This window comes from Anser brachyrhynchus (genome assembly GCF_964034855.1).
Source record: "Anser brachyrhynchus genome assembly, chromosome: 6".
Classification (NCBI taxonomy): Eukaryota; Metazoa; Chordata; class Aves; order Anseriformes; family Anatidae; genus Anser; species Anser brachyrhynchus.
The window spans coordinates 40,880,530-40,893,810 of record NC_137700.1 but is presented as its reverse complement, the minus strand read 5'-3'; the positions used below and the strand labels follow the sequence as shown (position 1 = coordinate 40,893,810).

At 37.4% G+C, this 13,281-nt stretch overlaps 1 long non-coding RNA gene across 1 annotated transcript; it reads right to left on the bottom strand.

Annotated features, from left to right (window-relative positions):
- Positions 1-9,042: 9,042 nt before the first annotated feature.
- Positions 9,043-12,547, bottom strand: LOC308197259. The gene is made up of 3 exons (XR_013952701.1): positions 12,464-12,547; positions 11,110-11,180; positions 9,043-10,559 (listed from the first exon to the last, which is right to left on the bottom strand). It is a non-coding gene; the product is annotated as an uncharacterized lncRNA (long non-coding RNA).
- Positions 12,548-13,281: the final 734 nt, after the last annotated feature.

Below are 13,281 nucleotides of genomic sequence, written 5' to 3'. Positions count from 1 at the left end.
GACAATATCACCAATGATGCACATCTTGAGTCACACTTCACCTTCGTATGGAGCTATATTTGTCCTGTTGGAGCTACATATAGCTTCAGAGGAAATGGTGTTCACCTAAAGGAGCTAATTCATAGATAAACCTGCTATATGTGACTTACCTATAAGGACAACAAAGAGGGCTCAAAGAAAAACTTGGTCAACAGAGCTTAAGTGAACTTTCTATTTCTCACAAAAATACACTTAATAGCAAAGAGTAATTACTTATATATATATTTAAGCAACTAAGAGGATTTTTTAGTTTTGTTTTCTGATTCTTTTTACTCTTAATCTGTTTTTATTTCATTTTTATTGCCCTTTCTTACATGCAAATGGAATAAAAGAACAAGTGTGAAAATTAACATAATTTTCTTTGAGAGATTTTGAAAAACTACATCAAACAAATTAACAAAAATATTTAAAATAGAATTAAATGAATACATCCATAATACTGCAACCTTTAGAATAATATCAGGGTTTTCAGGGAAGGGAATTAAATTTTTCTGTCAATCAGCTCTTTTACCACTCATTATCTTTAATTCATATCTGCAGCCTAAACCTCAGAATATATTTCTAGAAAGGCTGATTTCTAGCCTCTGGAAACTTTTGAATCATTATCCAAGATGCTACATGCACCAAGTGACTGAGAATTGCCTTTGGAAAATTGGGAAAAGGAATTCATGCATTTGAAAGTCTACTTAGATTATGCTATCATTATTCGCAAGCTGCGTAGCTATTCTGATGCTATTCACATAAAAACATGTCAATCAAATATCACCTGAATTAAAAAATAAAAATAAAAAATACTGCTCTGAGTTACTCTCATGTCTTTCTGTCCATGTTGTCATAAGGATGAGAGCAAACTGATTATGAATAAGCAGGGATCCGTGAGTCTTCGTGAGTACTCCCATGAGGAGAGGTAATGAGGACTATATCAAATATTGAGACTATCTATGCCAATGAGAACACGGTAGCTCTGCTGTCACAGCTGGTGACAATGTCCTTTCCTTTTGCAGCCTGGCCACAAGGCTGTGGCACTCTCCCTCAGAGCTGGCTTGTGAACTGACGCAGCAATGTGAGATGAGAGATTCAGAGCCATCACTTGGTTTATGCTGGACTTGTTTAACAAGTATGGTTTTGTTATCATGACTATTTAAGGCACAAGCCGTGCCTTTTTTTGTCTTTGATCATTAACTTTAAAGACTTGTGTTCATCTTATTATGTGAGTAATTAATTGGAATGTCACCAAACCCAAAGGCACCTCATCTTAGCTCTGTCTATAAATGTGTAGGAGGAAAGCTTTGCCCTGAGAAGTTTGTGGTTGTGCAGATAACTTCAGAAGTGTCTGAGAAGATTTAGAAACCCATGTCCAACTGCATAAGCAATGTAGCTGGAGAGGGTCTAATTCAGCTTAGGAGTGATCTCTTGTGCAGTTTTCATAAGGCTACCTATGATGTGACAGTAGCCATGGGATTTAAACTGTCATGGGAAAAGCATTAGATATTTGAAATGGAGGGAATACAATTTAGAGAAAGAAGACAGTTGAGAATAGGAAGACCCAAAAAGTTCTTGGGTGTATGAGGACAGGTAAAATAAATTAATTCCTAATTTTATTGAAGGAAAGAATTTGCTAAATATTACCTTTTACATCAGTCCTATGTTCTGATAAGTAAGTGGTATTTGTCATACCCATGCTTTTCTAGACAGAATTGGTTCTCTTTACCCTGTAGTTCTTCAAAATGTCAGAGCAGAAATCACTTTTGTCACACTTGCTCTTTTTAGATGTGCAGTATTTCATTTCCTCTTGTTTTAAACTGGGCCAGCTCCTTCTCTTCTCACTCAGCAAAGACAAAAATAGAGGCTGGTAACAGAAGGCTTTAAAAATGATATGTAGATGGCAGTGCCTTTTTCTATATACAAAGTCATACATGAGAAACCACTCTCAGAAACTTATCCATTCTCTTGATATTTCCATTTTTTCGCTGTTGTTTGTATGTTTATATTTTTTTTCATTTCTACTTGGATTTTCAAATCTATTCACTTCTTTGCATGAAATGGTCATTGTGACAAGTGTTGTTACCTTCTGATTGAAGTAAATGAATTTTATATCTTGTTCTATTGAGCAGAGTGACATTTCTGCTTTTTCTAACAAGTTCTGAATAGGAGAAAGTTAGTATGGGGATTGTCTAACCAAATTCATCTGCTTTATTAAGGAAGTATATTTGGATCTCTGCCTCAGGCTGAGCAGAAGAGTTTGGGTTCAAAAATATTTGTAATTTACATGATCATATGGATTTTTTACATAGCTTTCTTTAGACCCCTCATTGTGATGTAACTGGATTTCAGAGGTCAACCAATTGTGTATCACCTGCAAATTCTCCACCTGATTGCTTAAGTATTTTACTATACTGGAAAGCATATAAATGCCATTTCAATTCAGGGAATGTAACATTCAATTCCTAGGTCTTTAAGAGACTAAAAGACTCTTTGTAAAGCAGTCTGTTAAAGGCTTAACTTATTTCCCTGTAACAGCTCTTTCTGGGTTTGTGATCCCCTTGGATTTGTGATATATTGATAATGTTTTATAAGGCTTCTTACTACTGGAAGCTTTTCTACAGGTCCACTATCTTTGAGGACTTTTAAATTTTAATTTTAATTATTGCTTTAACTGGCTTGCCATGGTAATGAAGGAATTATGCAATCTCTTCAATAAGCCCAGGCAGACTTTTTAAAATAGAGAAGTTATTTCCAGGCCTGTAGTTTGGAAAGCAATATTAATGAGATATGGCACGCTCTTGTTATCAATTCAGCCTTTTCATTGTAAAATGTTGTTAGCTTACAGGTTTTTAGTTAGAACATGTAAATCTAAGTCAAAATTTACAATCAAAAGGGGGGAGATATGGGGGAAGTGGTGTGTGTGTTGGGTGTTGAATATTAAACATGATTGTTTTCTGTGTTAATTCCAACCACCATTTGACCACCAGCCACAACCAGGAGTTTCTTGGACTGTCTCACATGAAATTACCACACCTGTAGCTCTGCTGACATTTTGCTTTGCAATCAAGAAAGATGGAGCAGCGGTCCCTGTCTGAAAAATATTTTTGCTTTCTTGTATCAAATTTTTCAGGTCTCAATAAAATGTAAGAGCTGATTCTGTGATCTTTATTGACACCAAACAGGACATTATCTCCATGATATCCCATTTGTAGTTTCATCAGTTACTTTCTACATCTGGGAGCAGACACAGCTTTCATTTCACTGAAAATCTGTGCAGTGGCTCTCCTCAGGCCTAGAGCAGCACATGCTCCAGAAAAAATACAAATGCAAAACTAATTGGCAAGCATCTGAGTTGCTCTAGCTGATCTGTGCATGTGCTGCAGCCTGACTGAGGGGGCAGGAGACGCTGCTGACCTACAAGACTTCACAGAGGCACCAGAGGGGAGAAGTCAGAAGGTTCTGTAGGACTGACAGTGAATTTAAGCAAAATGAAAATGTGGGTCAATAAAGGTGCTGACAACATAGCAAGCTGAATGGAGATACAGCTGAAAAGTTAGGCAAATATCTTTTGGAGTTCTTCTGGGCAAACAAATGCCGCAGTGTACAGGATTGAGATGCATGGGTCAGAAAGCTACAAACCAAGCATTAATTTAAATTTCTGGGAGACTAATGTCTACTAAGAAATAGGGCAACTGTATCAGGCTAATTTCTTTAATTACATCTTTTTGAATTTCATTTATCTTATAAGTATTTATGTGCATAGTCAATAAAAGATACTGCTATTGACTGATTAATAATATCTTAGACTGCTTAAAAGACCTCTTCAAAATTTTATAATGACGAAAGAAGCTTTTAATGTATTAGCATTTTTTGGAAGGACTATTCTGTTCTTCAGGAAATAGTCAATCACTTGATGAAGACCTTAAAATCCTTTTCTTTTTTCTCAGTGTCTCATCATGACCCAAAGACAGAGGATGACTGGTCTATCCACACTCCCTTTGTAGGTTAGGTCTCAGCCATGAAAATGAAGGATGAAGAAAATGAAGAATCTATTCTTGGTGACACCAGTAGCAAACTATCTGTATATTTAATAAGATGCTATTTTCCTGCTGGTCTTGCAGTGAACACGGGGCATCATACCCATCTCCCTGGACCTTTTACAGGTGTAATATGTGTCCCAAATTAGAGAAAAAAAAAAAAGTCTGTTCTGTAACAGAGAGTATCCATAGGCAAAGCACAGTGGTACCACTCTTCTACTGACTTGGGGAAAAATCCACCAAGATCAGTTTTCCTTTTGTTAAGAAGAGTATTGAGGTCTATTTTTGCTGCTGAGCTTCATATTTTTCCAAGACACTTAACTGCCATTGCAGCCTGTGTTCAGTAGATTGCCAGTGTCCCTCAAGTCTCCACTAGTGTAAAATGTGTAAGTAAAACTCCTCTAAGAAGTCATAACATTTCAGTCTACTACTTCTCTGCTTTGTCATCTCCTTTATTTATTTTTTTAATGCAATAAATATTTAAAATAAACCCAAACAATGAAATAACAAGTATTGCTTACTTCCTTCTGTGTTCATGTCTGTCAGCATATACCATCTTGGTTACTGATAGTGAAAGAAAACTTATTTAAAAATCATGCAGAGAGACAAAGCAAAACTGGCATCCAAACTCAGCGAGTCACTGACGGAACATTTGGAAAAGGTTCACTGGAGTACTGTGAAATTATCAGCTGTAAACAAACAAGGACAGATTCTGTTTATTTTTACCAAGCACTTTTCTTAACCAGTCTCAAGGGAGTTCCTTCCTACAATAGCAAAGGTGAATTTAATCCACATTCATATAGGTTATTTCCATGTCTACTAGTTAATACATTTGTCCTTTTAATATACTCTTCTGATAAAGATTCAGAGGAGCCATGGGAGAAGAAAAAACCCATCTGCTCCGGAAAATTCAAGGTTTGTGGAAGGAGCAAGTGAGGACAGAGACCCTGAAGTGATCAGTTATACCCTTTATATCATAATATTCTAGAACACCTTTGACTTTTCTTATATTAAATTTCACCTGATTGTTGAGAGTCTAGCTACAAAACCTAATTATATGGCAGAAAAGAAGAAAACGATGAAGTTTCGTCTGTGTCCTTAATCACTATTTGATTTTTATCAACTCCAGGCATAATAAACATTGCCTGTAATTATCTCCCACGCAGAAAGATTATTTCCTTTTGTCATGAATACCTGTCATGCAGACCCAGGAGCCCTGAGCTGTTATTACTCGGGGCTCAAGGAACACCTGCGTTTTCTTGGCAAGCTCTGGAAATGATAATGCTTTAGCAGTATTCATGTAAGAATTTCCTCTGCATTCATGAGTATCTCATTGATCTGGTAACTATAAAGGAAGAAAAATTAAAGGAGTTGCTGACTGATTTCTTTTTGCACTGCTGAGGATCTTCCACTTGTTGTCACCACTTTTAGACAAATTATATTCTCACAGAAAATGTCCACTTTTTTTGTTGGAGAGCTGAACATCTCTAAGGATTTGGACAGAAAACTCCAAATATGTTTGCACTTTCCTGACAAAATGGTGATGTTTTCCCTTGTGTAAAAGAAACAAAAAACTAATTATTGCTAACAAAAGATTCATAGTCTTTTCATTTTAAATTAGTATAATTCCGTTAGCTTCAAGGACTTTTTTTGTCCTCTATCTGTGGGCCCGAGAGGTGAGGAGCTGCAGTGAAGAGGAGTATCTCCACGCCTGGAGACACAGGCAGAGACCCTGGAGTCCTATGGCCAGAGGATGCTGAAGTGACCTTTGGTTTCTTCTACATACATTTTCTTTAAACTGAAACAATGTTCATAAAAATGCTTTAAATGCAGAGAAATTATGTCTTAAAACTTATCCTCTGCAATGTTTCCTCACCTGCAAGCAGTGTTGTTGTTTTGGATTTCCAGCTATCATAAATTCTCCTCTCTGTACATAGCTTTCTCCCTCTTTTGATACCAGCCGTTTAAGGTCACAGTGGATTTTGAATTTGTTTACTCTAACCTTTCTTGCAAATTAGTGAAGAGAAACAAATAAAACTCAAAAGTCTGATACTTTCCTTGTTATTATTCTTATTTTTTTTATTCTCAATAGACCTTTTCAGCATCTGACAATCTGTCTATTCTTCAGTGTTATCTCAAGGGAAGGAAAAAGCATTACAATGAGTTACACTGGACAGCACATGCAGAGAATAAGAAATTCAACCCAATTAGTATAAACTACATGTCTGCTCCTCAGGAAAACCTCTAACATACATTGGCAGGGCAGAGATTCAAGTGTCAGTGACTCCTCTCAGATAAATGACCTTTCAATATGGCATTTCAGATCTAGCTACTGAATTGCATGCTAAGCCTCTTAGACCAGAGGATGTCTGCTCTCAGTTTCGCCTGCACTTTCACAGCAAGGTATTTGTTTGAAAGGCCTGGAATAAGAGCTACCTTGCCGGCTGTACTTTTGCTCTGGAGGGACTTGGCAGAGGTGGTCAATGCATGCTGATATTTGGAAGCACCTCAGGTGGAGTCAACCAAGAGAGCTCAAGTGCTCCATAAAAGTGGCACGTGGATGCATGCTGTCTGGATTTCAAGGTACCTTGGCCCAGAAGTGATGTTAAGGGGAACATCTGAGGTAAAAGAGGAATGTGTGCTTTATGATGTATGAGTAATTCTGTCCTCTGGCTTCTGCTACTGGAGGGCCTACTATCAAGACAAACTGAAGGCCTTATTTATGGTTTCAAGGACACCATTATAACACTCAAAAATTCCTGAAATAGTAGTATCATAGCCATGCCCTCTTCTTCTGGTGATAACCCTGTCATACCCTAGAGCTGCCTGAAGCCATCCTAAATGTTACAGCTGGCTGGCTGCTGCCATATTACAGGCACTCAGCCTGCCTCCTCCATTGCATCGAATGTATTTCAGATGGAGAGTCTGGTACCAATCTCTATTCCCATCTGCACGAATTATTTCCCTATACATTACTCAAAGATAGCAAGGGGATTGAAATGATGGGAAATCTAGCTCTTATATTCCCGAAGGACAGAAAATTTCTGCTTATGAATTCTGTGTGGTCCCTGGTTGATTTCCAGGAGGAAAACTTGTAAGAATTTGCCCATTTTAGGAGCAAGAAAAAACTGCCCTAAGACTTAATGGGCTTTTCAAGAGGAGATGATAAAGCACTGTCAAACCAAACTCAGGTGTGTTAGCAACAAACAGCTTGCTTGGTCTAATAAACTGGAAGTGTAATTCAGGGACAGGGACAGGCAGGGACAGGGACAGGCAGGGACATCCAAGCCATGTGTTCTCAGGGTTCCCAAAGCAGGATAAAAGCTCATATTTATCCACTGAGTCATGAATCAGTTAAAATCAATATTTTTATTTGAAGTATGGTTTGGGATTTTTTCTTTATAAGGCTCACAGGCTGAGGACTGCACTGCTAAATCTCAGCTTTAAAATAATTTTTCCTGACACAACATGCATCACTGAAAATATGGGTCTGTAATGAAAGTGATGGCACAACTTTACAGCACCGCAAACACAAAACTGCAATGACAGTAACTCAGAGTAATGCTCTGATCTTTACATGCATGTACTTCAAAAGTTGTTTTGCCTTAGTGAGATCCCATGAGAGCTAACCCATAACAGATTTGAGCAATGGGGTTGTATGCTTTTCAGGCATTAGATAAAATGGTCTAAATCTGTGGTGGCGAAGGGGATGTAGCAGTGAGTAAACCTTCCCCCTGAAGATGCTGTGGTGTGGATGGTGTCCCTGGCTATAGCAGCAAACATTTACTACATTTTCCTCAGTCAGAGATCACAGGTGTAGAGGCAGTGGTGTGTGCTGCCCTTTCCTGCTGCCCCACCAGAAAGAACTGGAGACTCACGAAAGCCTCTCTTTGTTCCAAGTTCTCCACAGAGATCCAGTAATGGGGAAGGCAGAAAAATAGCCTCTCCCCACCCCTGCTGATCTGGATTTGCAGATCTAGAAATTTGTATTCTTGATCATTCTTCCTAAATACCTTTATTTCCTGATAGAAATATTTCTATCTCTTTGCTAAACATGATGATAATGCTTGCTTCTTGGGTCTTTCTTGGTAAATTACTCTAGATAGATACGCAGATAGGAAGACAGACAGATAGATAGGTCATCACAGACACAGATAGAGATAATAGCCAGGAATATTCCAGGATGTTACTTTTATGCAGTAATGGATAGGATTGCTTGCTGTGAGACTTTAATTAAACATGTTGTTAGGTAACTTTCACCATGGGAAGCTGTATTATACTGTGGATGAAAAAAACACAGGGCCTACAATAAAAAATTGAAGAGGTAATGCATTATCCAAACGGAACTTTAAATGCTCTAAGAGATTTTGGTAACAAAGGGTGTGTCATATTTCCTCAATTTCTTTATTGCCCATCGCAAGGTGTTATACTTTGCATGTGGAAAGCCAAGTATGCATTATCTGATAATGCGATTTTCAGAATAGCACAGAATGTAAATTTTCAATACCTCCTATCGCTTTATCCCCAAGACAAATGTAGAAAAGCATTTTGACTGTATGTGTATTGAAGGAGCACGAATTTTGAGAAAGACTGTTTATGTGAGCACATGTAGAAATAGAGGGGTATGGGCTTTGAAAAAGCATGAACTGAGAACTGTGGCATACCTTACAGAAACAAGTCTGTTCAGACTAAAAAATATGTTCTAGCTACATGTCTGAATCACTTGGGATCCACCCTGACTGCAACCAGGCTCTGTAGCTTTAGAAATCACCCTATTTATTTGCTGCTAGCTCTGCCAGAGGAAGATGTTTTAAAATATAGCCCTCATTATTAAGTTCCCCTTCAGTGATTTACTGAACTTAGGTTGGAAGTGTTTGGGCAGATTTTTATTTTTATTTTTTTAACAAGAACCATATCCATATTGTTTCCTCAGAGCTAGTTTGTTGAGGCCGTTAGACCTGTGAATTATTTGTTTCTTCAACATAGCAAGATAAAAGGGACAAACAGAGTATGTTGTTTTCCAACAGGATCTGAAAAACTGCAGTTTCTGGGTTAGGGTTTTCTTTTTTTTCACAGAAAAATCTCATAGGTGAGAAAAACATGACAAGAAAAAAGGCCTTCCTGACAAATACACTAAAGAAAACATTCAGGAACAGTTAATCCTACAAAAAAAAAAAAAAAAAAAGAAAAAAAAAGAAAAAAAAGATATTTCTTGAGCAATTCAAGCTAGATTAGATAGGAATTAGATAGGAAAGACTAATACTTATGTGCCTTGCTGTTATTTGCAGCACAGGCATAAGGTTTTGAGACTGACGTCTACCAGGGTTTCAATATTTTAGATAGTTCTTTCTTTAGCAATCAGTATTATTTCTCATTCATGTAACTTCTATCCTCTTTTCTTTATTTGTTTTAGACTTCAATCCCTATGGCATACAGTATTTAAGGCCTGATCTTAAGGTAGCTGAAGTTAGCAGAAAGACTTATGGAAAGACTAGTGGAAAGAATCTGAGGGGTTTTAATTAACTCCTAAGCTTTTCACCAAATAGGAAAATCTTCCCAAACAGGGAAAAATGAATGGGTTCAGTTGCTTACCTCTATTAGTTGGGAAAGACTACTTGTGAGTACTTCTATGACTGGGAGAGCACGTATCAAATCATGAAACACATATGCATGACCATGAGGTATATTTATAGTGAAGTAAATTAAAGTGAAATAATAAACCCAACAGTAAGTTCCCAGCCATTCGAACCATTCCTGAAAGAAAGGCTGAAAAGACATGATTGATGCTGACAACAAAAGAGATCCTTATATTTCAGATTTATTTCTCTGCGTGATGCTCTCTTTAATGCACTGACAGTATATGGCATATGATCTGTGTGATAAGCACGATCACTGATCTTCCTAAAATGCAGTTATTCCTTTAACAGGAAGAGCCGTATATTTGTGTGGCCCTTCTTGTTCTAGTCATGATTTTAAGTGCAATACAAAGACTGTACTAGCTAAGATATGTTACAAGCTTTACAGTTTATTAGTTAGTTTAATTATAAATATGTATTGTTTTCAGCTCCTTATCTGAAATTTTTCAGCCTCAATATACTCCGTAGCAAGGTAATCATGCAATATTTAAAGTGTGTAGGCATAGACTGCCATTAGAATTCAATAAAAATGGTATTTCAAAGAGAATTTGGATAAGGGCTGATACGCACCAAAGTGGTTTGTGCAATATGGATGTGCAAGGAAAGTTTTCCAGTTCTGTAGAATAAAGTAGAATAGAAAGACATGGCAAATGGTTCAAAATGGGTTGGAAGTCCTCAATGTCATCTTCAGTATAATACGGGCTTTGCAGACAAACTGGTTTAAAATCCAGTAGTTTCATCCACAGCGCAGAGCAACTCATCTCTTTCCCATGAGTTCATTCTTTCCACGTGGCCACCATAACTTGCATGGAAGGTGCAAACAAAACTTGCTCTGAGTTTTAATTTGATTTATTTCCTGGAACTGAAGAGGAGAAACCACAGTGAAATCAGCTTGGTGTCTGAATTATCACGAGTCCAGGGGAGTAGCAGTCAGACACTTTGACTTGGACATGTCCAAAACTTTTCCTTCTATTTGAAAAGTCAAAACCAAATATTTTGCCATATCCATGTTTTTTTTTAAACTTTCCATTCTGCACATCACTCAGCTCACTGACTTTTCAGCCCAGCTTAGGAAGAAAAACATCAGGCTTTTCCACAGAGTGGAAAAAGAGCTGGGAAAAAAATGCTTATGCTAAACCTAATTGGCACTAGGGAATAATATCAGATTTCTGAAAAAATGTTTATGTGTGGCAACCCTTGCTGCTTAGCTGACAGGCAGGTTAAAAAATGTGGCTGGATTAAACATGTCCTGGCTGACAGAAGTGGCACCAGCTGGCACAGATGCCAGGGCAGCAGCAGGGAGGTGACTGCAGCACCTTGAGAAGGAGCTGGGAGTCTTCTGCTATTTAAAGTGCATTTAAATCTACAGATATTAATTTATCTATGAGCATCTCCCTATTGCATTTTCCTACCTCTTTGGTTAATGAGAGGATTTCTAATGAGAGCATCTCTATGGTCCGTCGAGCCTCTCTGTGATCCTATTCTGTAAGGAAAAAGCAATCAAACATATTGAAAGCAATTAAGTTGGCTTTTAAAATTACAGTGAGAAATAATTAACATTGAAAGTCTGGGGAATTTTTCATGTGGAAAAGAAGTGGTGACTTTTGTTTTTCCATAAACTTGCTAAAAGCTTGCTAAGAGCTTAAATATCACAGTGCTCTGGGGGAGTTTGGCTAAAATGTTCTATTTGATTCTCAAAAACCAACATGAAAATGGTATTTGGAAATGGAAATGTGTTTGTTTTCACAACCAAACCCTCTGCAAACATAATCTTCTCTCCCCCTCAGTTTTGTGTGACAACTTTCACTCGTTCTAATAAAATATATCGATTTCCAGAGAACACTTTCAAGAAAATTATTTTGAAACGAGTTGACTTCTGTTGTTATCCTACACTTTTTCACATTTTATTAACTTGACTTTTAACAGATGGCTTTCAATGAATAATTACACAGTAATGAAAAAAAATATCTTGCATTTAAGAAAGTTTTGTGCAGATTTACTAATCAATTTGGACACTGTATCTCATTTGTTTATAGTACATCTCCCAATTGGAGTATAATTATCTAACTTTGTATCTGTACCTAACTGTCTAAATTGAAAGAAATTAAACGGAGTAGAAGTAACTAATTGTCAGCGTTACCCACCAATTTGTATTGAAGGATTCATCAGCACAGAAGCGTATATGAGCTTCAAACGCTCTAGGCTTTTACAGATATTGAAGAATAATATTTGTGTTTCCTTCTTCTGTGGATATAGCGTTACATACTATTATAATCTATTACGTACACTGAAGATCTCTTGAAATGTGCAATCATGTCTGAAGTATTACAAGCATTTTTCACTACAATACAGTAGTGGATGGAAGAAAGAAGAGACTTTCAACTTACTGCAAAGCATGATGCACACTACTGTACAGCATCTTATTAGGATGATGAGTCTGCTCCAGCTGCCCTCGAGGCTTTGAGCCCTTAATCTGTACCGTGATGGGTACTGGGTTAAACCTGATGCTCAGTATTTAGATCATCCCAAATGTGAGACAAAGTATTCTCTAGCACCTGGTGGGTGTCTTTGCATTCACACAAACACCAGCCCCACACTTTCCCCATCCCTCACGAGACACTCAGTCTGCTTATTGCTCTGTCATTCCCTTGCTTGGGTCTCCCCTAGCACTTTTGCACATTCCTCATCCCCATACACATACTTATTCACATTCGAGCTTTCAACTTGTAGCACAGAACTAGCAAATCCCCATAATACTGTATTTACCACAGAGCTCACTGTGAAGCAGAGTCCCAGATTAGGTGTACTTGTTCCCCCGTTACGTGCTGAAAAAGCAACAGCAAGAACCAGTGGTGGCGTGAGCAGCTGCAAGCAAAGCTAATTTTGTGGGGCTCTCAGGAATGATTGGATTTCACAGTCCTGGCCTGGAGTTTTGTCTCAGCTTCTCTCACTGAAGACTTCCCATTCTCAGCTTTTTCCCTTTCCTTTAAATGAACTACTATAAAGAATACTGTTCTGTTTGGATTTAGGACCAAAAAAAAAAAAAAGCCTTTTACTTAAAAAGGAAAAAAATTCAAAAGGAATGCAAAAACACTCAGCCAGCACCCTGGGGCACTGCCTGGTGTCATTTATTTATTTTTCTTTATTTTGCCTATCTACCTCTTCTCTGCTATGCTTATCTAGGCTTCTGAAAGATTATTATGTTAAAGCTTTTACATCTAATGCAACTCATCTTAAACACCCTAAGGGTTTGCTGTTCTGTATACACTCTCCAGGTATTTGTCAGCTCCAGAAGCAAATTATAGAAGAATTTAGGACTAATATCTAGGTCATTTCAGTTAAGTATGCGAAAATTTTTAGTCAAATAAATGAAATCACAGATCAGTTCTCAGCCAGGCCCTTATTTCTTCTAATACTTGAAATTGTTTGGAGGGACTGAAAGTTATTATCTGCTCTTTTAAAACTATTATTGTAGCTGATCTGATGGACTGTTAGAATAAAAAATTCATGCAATTTTTTTTTATTATTTTTTTTTTTAACGTATAGTGAAAATAACAAAGAAGAAGAACATGCATTGGTGCTGT